The sequence below is a fragment of the Nomascus leucogenys genome, chromosome 1a, assembly GCF_006542625.1.
Source record: "Nomascus leucogenys isolate Asia chromosome 1a, Asia_NLE_v1, whole genome shotgun sequence".
NCBI classification, from domain to species: domain Eukaryota; kingdom Metazoa; phylum Chordata; class Mammalia; order Primates; family Hylobatidae; genus Nomascus; species Nomascus leucogenys.
In genome coordinates, this window is record NC_044381.1 from 21,034,822 (window position 1) to 21,045,768 (window position 10,947).

Genomic DNA, 10,947 nt, shown 5'->3' on the forward strand with positions numbered 1-10,947 from the left:
AAACCAATCACCTTTTCATAAAGAAATGCTCAGACAAGAAGGTAGCAATTAGACTTTATCAGAGAAAATGTCTTTCTTACAAAGTATAGCCATCAACTGGAGATGTTTGATGATCTTTTAAAAATACTTTTAAATCAGAAGTAACTTAGCATGGATGCCCTTCATTTTGAAGAAAGAGAAAATATTTGATGATTTGATGATTCATCAAAAATTTGTTTCTATGCAACAGGCTTGTTATGAGGGATTTCAATGCAAAATTAATAATCAGCCTTGGAAAAGAAATGCCTTGAATCCTATAAAACTGGGATGACTTAAAAAGTTCTACTCCTGCTCAGTCAACTTACTGAAAACCACCATCGTCTTTGATCTACAGAAGGGAATATATCCAAAAGCTAAGCTAAAATCTCTCTTTCTTTAGGTCATAAATCAACTCTGCAATCAAGACTATGGAGAGTCTGTGCCGGGCAGATGGCTTCGAGTTTCATAAATTGGTTAGGTGTGGGGACATGATCAATAGTTTGATGATTTGACTAAGTAAAATGTGCTGAAAAAAATCACCTGTAGGGAGGACTTGGATGACTCTGCACAAACATTCTTGAACCTGAAAATCCAAACTGTGAGTCATATTGAGACTAACAAAGTTAATATATGCCACCAAAGGAGAAGGCTATATCATCTCAGGGAAACAATTTTTGACTGTGGTTAGTATTTAGGAAATAATGCATTCATTGAAAGGTAAAACTGGCAGTAGGCTTACGATGGCAACGGGCAGTGCCAGCAGTGGCTGTGGCATCCTGAGCAGGAAGATTTGGTGCAGTTCTAGTGCAGCATAGGCCAGAGTGATGATTCTGACATTTGGGATGCTACAGCACTGATAAAAGTGGATGATAAAGCTGTGGCTTCATTTAAACAGGCTCTAAAGAATGATGACATTTGTGAAACTTCAGATAAACCAAAAAGCATGCCTAACAGAAAACCTGCTAAGAAGAATAAAAGCCAGAAAAAGAATACTGCAACTTTCTTGAAGTGGTGGAAAGTTGGGGATAGATGTTCTGCCATTTGGTCAGAAGACAGCTGCATTTACTCTGCTACCATTGCTTCAGTTGATATGAAGAGAGAAAGCTGTGTTGTGATTTACACTGGATATGGAAATAGAGAGGAGCAAATCTGTCTGATCTACTTTCTTCGACCTCTGTAGCTAATAATATAGGACAGAATGCTCAAGAGAATGAAAATGAAAGTCAAGATTCAATGGGTGAAAGTGAGAACTCCAGATCCTGGAAACAAACCATTTAGCATCAGGTCAGAAGCTGCTCCATGGAATTCTGAGACCACGAAAGCCAGGTCAGGTCTAAAATTCAATAGCCCACCACCCACACCACCCTGCTTCCCTTCATGCTTGCTGCCTTCATTTCCTTCTGGACCACCAAAAATTCCCCCACCACCTCCCACAGGTCTAGATTTTCTTGATGATGTTAATGCTTTACGAAGTATGCTAATCTCTTGGTACATAAGTGGCTATCATACTGGCTATTATACAGGGTTCAAGCAAAATTAAAAAGAGGGAGAGTACTCACGTTCCAATTAATGAGTAAATACGCCATTATTATAAAAGTGAATCTTACTTTTGTAAAATTTTATGGTTTGTGGAAAGCAAATGTTTTTGAATATTTTTAAATTTAAAATGTTAAAAAGTTGAAAGGTTAATGTAAAACAGTATTAAAGACATTCTGATACCAAAACTATTAGATAAAAGGTTGAGCTACATCCCTATTAGAATTCTCATGGTATCAAAGTATCACCTCACCAAAAACTTACTGGTTGGTTGTGTGGAAAAAATATACTTTTACAATAAAGAGTTCCGTAGGCTCTGATGACATTTTACATCACTAGTAGTCAGAAAAAACAGACATGTTTTCTGACCTGTGATGCAGTACGACCTACGCATACTGCACTGTACACTCTATGACCTGTGAAGTGCTCTAGTCAAAAAACTTTAACTGAAATTTAGTCAAGCCTTTAGATCTAATCGCCTGTTTGCAGGAGATGCTAGAGATAGAGCAACAAGTTAAATGACACCACTAAAGAAATGATCAGACAGAACCAGAATATAGAATGTTGTAGAAAATAACTGGTCTCATTGCTTCAAAATATCAGTGTTGCCAAAAATAAAAATAAAAAAGGTGGAACAGGTAACTCTTCCAGATTAAAAGCTACTTAGGAGATATCATAACCTGATGCAATGTGGAATCTTTGATTAAACCTAAGGGGGCTGAGAAAATTTGAATATGGACTAGATTTTGAATACTAGACCATTATTGCTAATTTTAAGAGCTGTGAGAAGGATGTTGTAGTTTATAAAAGAATGCCTCCATTTGCACACTGATTTAAGAATGGGTGTTACAGTGTCCCTTAAAATGTTTTAAAATGGTTTTGCAAAATGTGCATGAGGCATATATGGCAAAACGTTAATGAATCTAATTGGTGTGTATATGGGTGTTCAATGTGCTATTTTTTCCTATTTTCTGTATGTTTAAAAGTATATATATATTTTTAAATTAAAAAGGCAACACTGAAACAAGAATAAACAGTTTTCTTCTTATGCCAGAATTGCTACAAATTTGATCATGTAAAAGAAACTTTAAAAAGTTATACTTGGTGTGGGTTTGCTGAATCAGGACAGACTAAAGCTTTCAGTGCCAATAGTTGTCTTCCTCAGAGAAAATTCGATTGGTGCATTCTTCTGGTTTACTTTTATCCAGATTGAGTTTTATTTGACTTTTTCTTATGTACAGTGTTTTAGAGGACTTCTTCATCTTTTTTTATTGATAACTTACCAGACAACCTAACAGGGAACTACATCTACTATCCAGGCAGCCATCAACACACAGAAAGGCTGGGGAGAATCACTCAGGGACCAAAACATTCCGTGCCACCAGCGTATAACCTTGCCCTTCATACACTCCCAGCCCAGCCTCAGGAATACTGGCCACAAGGGAAAATCAGCCAAATGCTGGAGCTGAGAATGCGGGTTAGTTTGCTCTAAGTAAGTAAAGGCACAGCTTTAAGTTCTTTGTAGCACTCCACTGCACAATGTTTCCTACAACTCCCTGGTAAGAATTACCTGAAGCCTGTGCGTTAAGCCTGCAGCTTTCTAGGGACAGCCCCCAGCGTCCGGGTCAGAAAGCCTGGAATGGAGACAGCCCTCAGGAATCTACATTTGTGACAAGGAAAACAGAATCCTGATAGCTAGAAGTGCCGAAAGATTGTTGCTAGGATGGCAGCCCCCAAACATAGCTGCACACTAGAATCACCGAAGGAACATTCACAATTCAGTAGGACTTACTGGATAAGGATCCCTGGCAGTGGGAACCAGGACTTTACTTTTTACACTCCCACCTTGACTGCATATTAGAATAATCTGGGGAGCATTTGAAAATGCCAGTATCCAAGGCCTCGTGCAAAACAACTGACTCAGAACCTCTCAAAGAGGAGTAGTTTGTAAAAGCTCCTTAGGTGATGAAACCAGACCACAGCTCAGCATATGGAAAACACTGAATTAAGTGCTTTAAGATGAAGCTGGGGTCATCAGCTTTTAATCTTTATTCTCCAAGCCAGAACAGCAAAAAGCAACTATACATCGACTTTGGGGCACACTTGGCTGGGCTGGTGCTCCAGGCTGCTCCCTGTGCATAGCTTTAAGTTGAACCATTGATTCAGGTCTCTCTAAAAAGCCTATGAAATTCATATCAAATTAAAAAGTGTCCCATCTGTAATGGGAATAATGAGGCTGGGAGCCCAGAAATGGTGTTCAATCTGTCTGCCAGTTAAGGATTTCCATATAGCTTCGAAGAAGTTCTAACCACATGATGACATTGTTGCTCAGGAGTGAAGAGATTCTACCACCAGCAAAATGGAAAGGAAATACTCCGGACACAGCAGCTATATTTTCACAAGGTCCTCAGGATAGTGGTAAGCACATGGTAGGCACTCAGTAAATATCTCACAAATGACTCCCATTACCATGGCTAAAACATGAGTCTTTTAAGATGTCTTACTGTGGATTTGTCTCCAACTTCTGAAGAAATCGCCACCACAGTCATCATCATGAATTATGTTACTATGAATAACCGGAACTAGTAGCACATTGCTTTAATTTTAATGTGGGCCAAATAAGTTCTGCTTAGATATTTAAATAGACTTTAAACATTCCAAAGGATGGAGATTTCAAAGCTGGCACCTCCCTACCTGTGAGGCAGAATAATGGTTCCCCAAAGATGAGTACTTTCTACTCCCTAGAACCTGTGAATATGTTACAGTACCTGGCAAATGAGCAAAGTTAAGGATTTTGAGCTAGGGAAATGTTCCTAGATTATCTGTGTGGTCCCAAGGTAATTCAAGTTTCATTAGAAGATGAAAGAAAGACTGTGCATGGTGGCTCATGGCCTGCAATCCCAACACTTTGGAAGGCCAAGGCAGGAGAATGGCTTGAGGCCAGAAGTTCAAGACCAGCTTGGGCAACATGGCAAGACCCTATATCTACAAAAATTAAATTAGCAGGGTATGCTGGTGCATGCTTATAGTCCCAGCTACTAGGAAGGCTGAGGTGGGAGGATTGCTTGAGCCCAGGAAGTCGAGACTACAGTGAGCTGTGATCATGCCACTGCATTCTAGCCTGGGTGACAGAGCGAGACCCTGCCTCAGGGGAAAAAAAAATGATGGAAGACAGACACAGTTCAGAGAGAGACAGTGGAAGAAGCTATGCTTCTAGCTTTGAAGATAGAGGAAGGGGCCATGAGCCAAGGAATGCAGGTGGCCTCTAGAAGATGAAAAAGGTAGAGAAATGGATTCTCCCCCTGGAAAAGACAGTGGAAGAAATGCAGCCTTGTTGACAGTTTGATTTTAACCCAGTGAAACTCACTTTACACTTCTGACCCCTGAAGTTGTAAGATAGTAAATTTGTGTTATTTAAAGCCACAAAGTTTGTGGCAATTTGTTACAACAATAGGAAACTAACACATCACACAATATTTAAGAGAAAAAAATAATTTGGAGAATTATAGTGACTAAATTAGCATTTCTTTGCATTTCAACATAGCAAAGGGCTACATTTGTATTCTCTATAATATGATGTGGCCAGCCACATCCCTTTCAAAACTGTAGTATGGCTTTTAAGAGTATAATGGTGAAATAAAGGTTACTGAGATGCTTGCTATAAATAAAATCACAGACTATACAATAACAATGACCATTTCTATGTGGTATATGTGCCTTAAGAAAAAGTGACATCATTCTAAAGTCTTGTATATGGTAAATAAATGAGTAGAACATCTGGCTAGCCAAGATCACAACTTGGGCTTACTCCAGGTGAATGCCCAACACTCTCTAGAGAATGGCTTCCCATGCAAATACCACTCACCAAAGTTGTAAGGCACTGCTGCGTAAAGATGACAGTGATGCTCATACTGTATACCCACCCTTCTCCAGAAGGCACTATACAACCATGTTTGAAAGGGTGTGCTCTCACACTGTCCCTCCTGTGATCCAGGGCACCATTCATGACACGTTTGTGTAGGCTCAGGAAGTTTGCAAGGGGGCAAACCAGTGGGTTCACAAGGGGCTTGAACCTATGACCTCAGCTTCACCAGTGTTACCTCTAGCAATTGAGCTCATCAGGTGGAAATGGGTTCAACTCTATCTGTTCTATGTGTCCCAGGTCTGAGGCAAGAGACCTGGCTCCCTTTCATTCCAATGGGCTGAAAACAGCTTTGAAGGAGCATCAGTCAGTTACATAGCTGATGACTGCCCTGCAAGAATGCGCACCTGAGGAAGGGCAATGATCACAACAGGCTGAAGACACTCGGGGCTGAATGGCAAACAGCACCAGTGTAATCCTACATATTGGCAAAATTCTCCACCAACTAGAGAATAGAGAATTGTCTCATCAGACTCCAACAGCATCATAACTACCATTTATTAAGCACTTTACTGTGGACCAGGCACAGTGTGCTAAGTGTGCTACAAACATCTAATTTTAAAAATCACCTTCAACAGAGGTCCATTGTTCATCTCACCTCACAAATGAGAAAACCAAAGTTTGGGAAAGTATGTTGTTTTAAGGTTATATGGCTAGGAGTGACAGACCTGGCATTCAAAACCAAACCTTTCTGCCTCTAATGTTATACTGCCTTTAATATAGCAGCAGAATAAGACATACTTTTAAGGAAAGAGGCAGCAGAGAATTGGCATCAAGGTAGCAACTTACTTGCAAGCCAAGGAAGATATTTATTTACAGACATTTATTTCATTGGTTCATCATTTTTTGAGCATTTGGTCTATGCTAGGAATTGTGCCCATACAACTTGGAATCACCAAAATATCAAAGGGTATCAGGTAGTAGGACTTGGAGACGGAGTGAAAACCTACAAAATTCCAGAACATGCTCTAACAGGGAGAGGACCTGCCAGCTGAGCAATTCCACCACGACATGGCAGCGGCAGCCAGAAAGACTTGGCAGGTGACAATGAAGAGGTAGCATCTCAAAGGTGTCAAGTTTGAGGAAAACAAACACAATCTCAACATGCAACAGGCTCAGGAAATGGGGCCAGAGACCCCAAATATGGAATGCGCCCTTCTTGCATGCAGGACTGATGTTCAATACCGGCCTATTCACCTATTCAACTGATAGGCTAACACAAGGGCGGGGGTGAGGAAGGAAGGGCTGGCTTGGAGGCCACATCAACTGCAAAGCCTCTTCAGCAACACTGATAATGCCCTTTAAACCCTGGATCCTGTGGGCCTACCCTTACTCTGAGGGAGATGCTCAATTGTTACCACAAAGCAGCAGCTGTCAAGGTTCAGAACACAATATCCCAAAATATGGCACCTTGGCATACTGAGTATTTTAAAGTGAAGGAAACTCACAAAACTCAGAAGCAGAAAGAGCACTCTTTTCCCCACAATTCTCCCATGAAGATTGGTCATTTAAAAAATTTTCTGTGCTGGGCGTGGTGGCTCATGCTTGTAATCCCAGCACTTTGGGAGGCCAAGGCAGGTGGATCACCTGAGGTCAGGAGTTCAAGACCAGCCTGGCCAACATGGTGAAACCCCGTCTCTACTAAAAATACAAAAAATCAGCCAGACATGGTGGCAGACGCCTGTAATCCCAGCTACTCAGGAGGTTGAGGCAGGAGAATCACTTGAATCTGGGAGGCGGAGGTTGCTGTGAGCCAAGATCAGGCCATTGCACTCCAGCCTGGTCAACAAGGCGAGAGTCCTTCTCAAAAACTTCTGACTTACCTCACCTGAAAGGAGGTCAAAAAGATCCTCATTCCAAAGGAGTCCTGCCCTCTACCCTGAGGCCAGAGGAATCTGAAAAATCAGCCCTTGCTAAGTGCCCCCAGTTTATTACCATTAGGTCATACCACCTTTATGGATACTTCCATATGACTGTCCATTCTTCATCGAAGTTAAGCATAAAAACAGAGCTTCCCTCTGGGTCTCTTGGACCTTCATTTCTAACGGCTCCCATGTCACATAAAACTTTGGTTGAATCTGCTCTTCTTCTCTCTTGGTAATCTATTTTTAATGTAGGGGTGTCAGCCATGAACCTTGCAATGGGTGAAGAAAGATATTTTTTCTACCCTACACAGCCCAACCAAACCATATGCATCGTAAGTGTGTATAATAAAAGTGATGGAAAGAGAAATCTGAAGGTATACTTTCAATTCCACATGTCCCAAAGTGTTTTCCTCGAAACTACAGTGACCACATGCCCTTATTTGCCAAAGACAGCTTTGATTTATTCATGTTGTCCTGGGATGATTATTAATAGTGCCCCATTTCCTTCTCAAAAATGTTCCAGTTTGCCAGATCTGGTGGTATGGACCTGTAGCCCCAACTACTTCTGAGACCAAGGCGGGAGGTCCACTTAAGCCTAGGAGTTCAAGGCCATAGCATGTTATGACGTGCCTGTGAATAGCTACTGCACTACAGCCCTGGCAGCATAGGGAAATCCTGTATCTAAAAAAAAAAAAAAAAAAAAATTCCAGTTTGGCCAAAAAGTTACATGGTTAGCTAATCCGGAAAACCACTTCTAGAGATAGTAATAGCTGTGTTGTCCTTCTCTGAAACTGTGCTACCCAAACTATGTTATAAACCTTGAAGAATGAAATACAGTTTAAAAACTATTTTGAGGCCGGGCGCGGTGGCTCAGGCCTGTAATCTCAGCACTTCAGGAGGCCGAGGCGGGCGGATCACGAGGTCAAGAGATCGAGACCATCCTGGCTAACATGGTGAAACCCCGTCTCTACTAAAAATACAACAAAAAATTAGCCAGGCATGGTGGCGGGCGCCTGTAGTCCCAGCTACTTGGGAGGCTGAGGCAGGAGAATGGCGTGAACCCAGGAGGCGGGGCTTGCAGTGAGCCGAGATCACGCCACTGCACTCCAGCTGGGGCGACAGAGCGAGACTCCATCTCATAAAAAAAAATAAAATAAAATAAAAACTATTTTGATAAAGAAACATTATTTTAAATGCCAAACAGCTATTATTAGCTTGCATAACTACTATTGTGTTACATACTGTTTGGAAAATATTGCATTAAATAAAGTTAAACAAGTTTGACTATTGGTAGAACACGTGGCTTTCCAAGATTTAATATTTTAGCATGTCATGAATTGCCAAGAGGGTCATATACTGGGCAATTTTTCCAAACTTAAATGCAAAACCATTTCTCATGAAATGTCAAAAGAGGTTCATGTTCCACAAAATGCTCCCACATTTTCATTTGATAAATACAGGTGTCTCTTATGTCTTGGACTTGTTCTAGGTCCTGGAATCAGCAGTGAGCAAAACAAACTTCTTGCCCTCAGGTGTTTCTGTTCTAGTGGGGGAGACAGATAATAAACATAGAAACAAATAAATATTGTAATTTGGAAAACAATGATTTATCTCCCAATTGATTCAAAGTCAAAACTCCCGACATCTAACAATTGTGAGGGATATTCATGAAGCAGCCTGTCTTCAGATGTGAGTTGGCAATAATTTGTGTCTCTCAAAAGCCATCGCTGGGCATCGTGTTTCCTGAATAAAAGAAGCTTCCCTTAACAAGTCTCCCCCTTTGAACTGAGTGTGCTTCATTTGGCATTCTCATTAGTATAAATGTGCTTTTGGAGGAGTCCACCTTTATTTGGATTGCTTGTGGACCGTATTCATGTGTACCTTTAATTTAATGCTATTTCCTGTCCTAGCTAGACTGAGGTGTTACTTAAAACAGCGTCCCTTTCAAAAGAGATGTTAATAGGTGCTTAGCACCCAGGGAATACATTCCAACAAATGAAGACTTATACATTCTATGCCACACATCCCATCCCCTAGGGCTGGGGCGGCGAGAGACAAGAAGGTTCTTACACACACACACACACACACACACACACACACACACACACACACACACACACACTCCTACCCTCTGATTGGTTCTGTGCAGAATAGAGACTCACATTTAAATGAATAAGCCAAGCCAAGTTAAAACTTTCCATCCTGGAACAAAGCAAAAGGAAAGCCTCTTTATGTTGCAGGGACTATAGATGCCACGGGCTGAGCCTGTCCCAAAGCTTCCCTCCACTGCTCAAAAACTAAGCCATCTTGCTGCGTTTAGCACTTCTCACCAGACCACCCACCCAGACACGGATACACAAACCACATGTGTGAGGAATGCTGTTCGGCTAGCAAATCAGTATCAGTATTTCAACCTTATTACTTGCACAGACGGCCCTTTTAGTGCGACTCATTTGTTTTATCTTTTCAATAGCTTTGATTATTTTCTTTTAATGGCCTGGATTTATCCTTTTCTACCCTTTTGAAGCTTCAGAACTCTGTGGTGGGGACTGCATGGGGTGGGAGACATGATTACATGATTAAGGGGAAAATGAGCAAATAACTTTGTCTTTACTCACCATCTATCTCCCACTCCTTGTGGGCACCTCCTATTCCATGCGGATTGCCCAGTGCCCTAGTAGTCACCCTGAATTGTTATAAAAGTGGACTCAAGGAGCCTTCTCATTCAGGTGGTAGACTATTTGTGCTGTTATTTAAGAGCCATAGGGCCCAGTTAGCATTATCAGAGCGTTTTCTGGTTTGTGCCGTATATTTCTCTCACTAGCTCCTAGGGACCACAGTGGTTACCCTTCTTTAATTAAGGGGAAATTAAGACCAAGAGGCTAAGCTGAGAGCCAAAGGCAATTTAACAACCTCTGGAAAAAATTGGAAACGCCTCTACAGAAGGGGACCGCATAAACAGGAAGGTATGGATACTATTACCTGGCAGAGAAAGCAGAAGCTTTGAAATGTGCTCCGTGTTTTCTATTTGGGTGGTATCCCTGGCAAGGAAACCAATAAAATACCCTTAGTTGCTCCACTAATTAGAATAAAACAAGACCACTAGTTTTGGAGACTTATTTCCCTGACTTAGCAACCAGAGAGGTCTGGGGGTCAGGCTTGGTTATCTGTCATCTCTCTCCAGGTTTCCTTGCCTATCGAAATGGGGCCATAAATTGGAGAGACAGGGAACAAATTATTGGGGAAAACCACGTGGTGCAGTGCACCCCTGGGTGAGTGTGCTTCAGCAGGGCCCGGGGCTGATCTTGACCATTTCTGTACACTGGAGAAGGTGTGAGGCCATTATTTTAACTAAAAACGAGTATCTATGCCACAACAAGGGAACAGATCAGTCCAATCCAAATACGGTCATTAGAAAGTTCTACTTCCACCCCAACCCATCTGGGACTGATGCTTCCACACCTAAAATCAGTTTCGGGTTGATACAAAGCAGTCCCCCCTAATCCCCTAAATGGCTTGTCAGCCTGAATGAAGATAAAGTCAGTTTCTCAAATTTGATGTAAATCTCTTTACTATTAAGTAAGAGCATCACACCCAATTCCTTGG

General features: G+C 41.5%; 1 pseudogene across 1 annotated transcript; it reads left to right on the forward strand.

Moving 5' to 3' along the window:
* The first annotated feature begins 758 nt into the window (after nucleotides 1–758).
* LOC100589810 lies at nucleotides 759–1,588 on the forward strand (annotated as a pseudogene). Its single transcript, XR_004030970.1, has one exon. The product of XR_004030970.1 is annotated as a survival motor neuron protein-like (transcript).
* The last annotated feature ends 9,359 nt before the right edge of the window (nucleotides 1,589–10,947 follow it).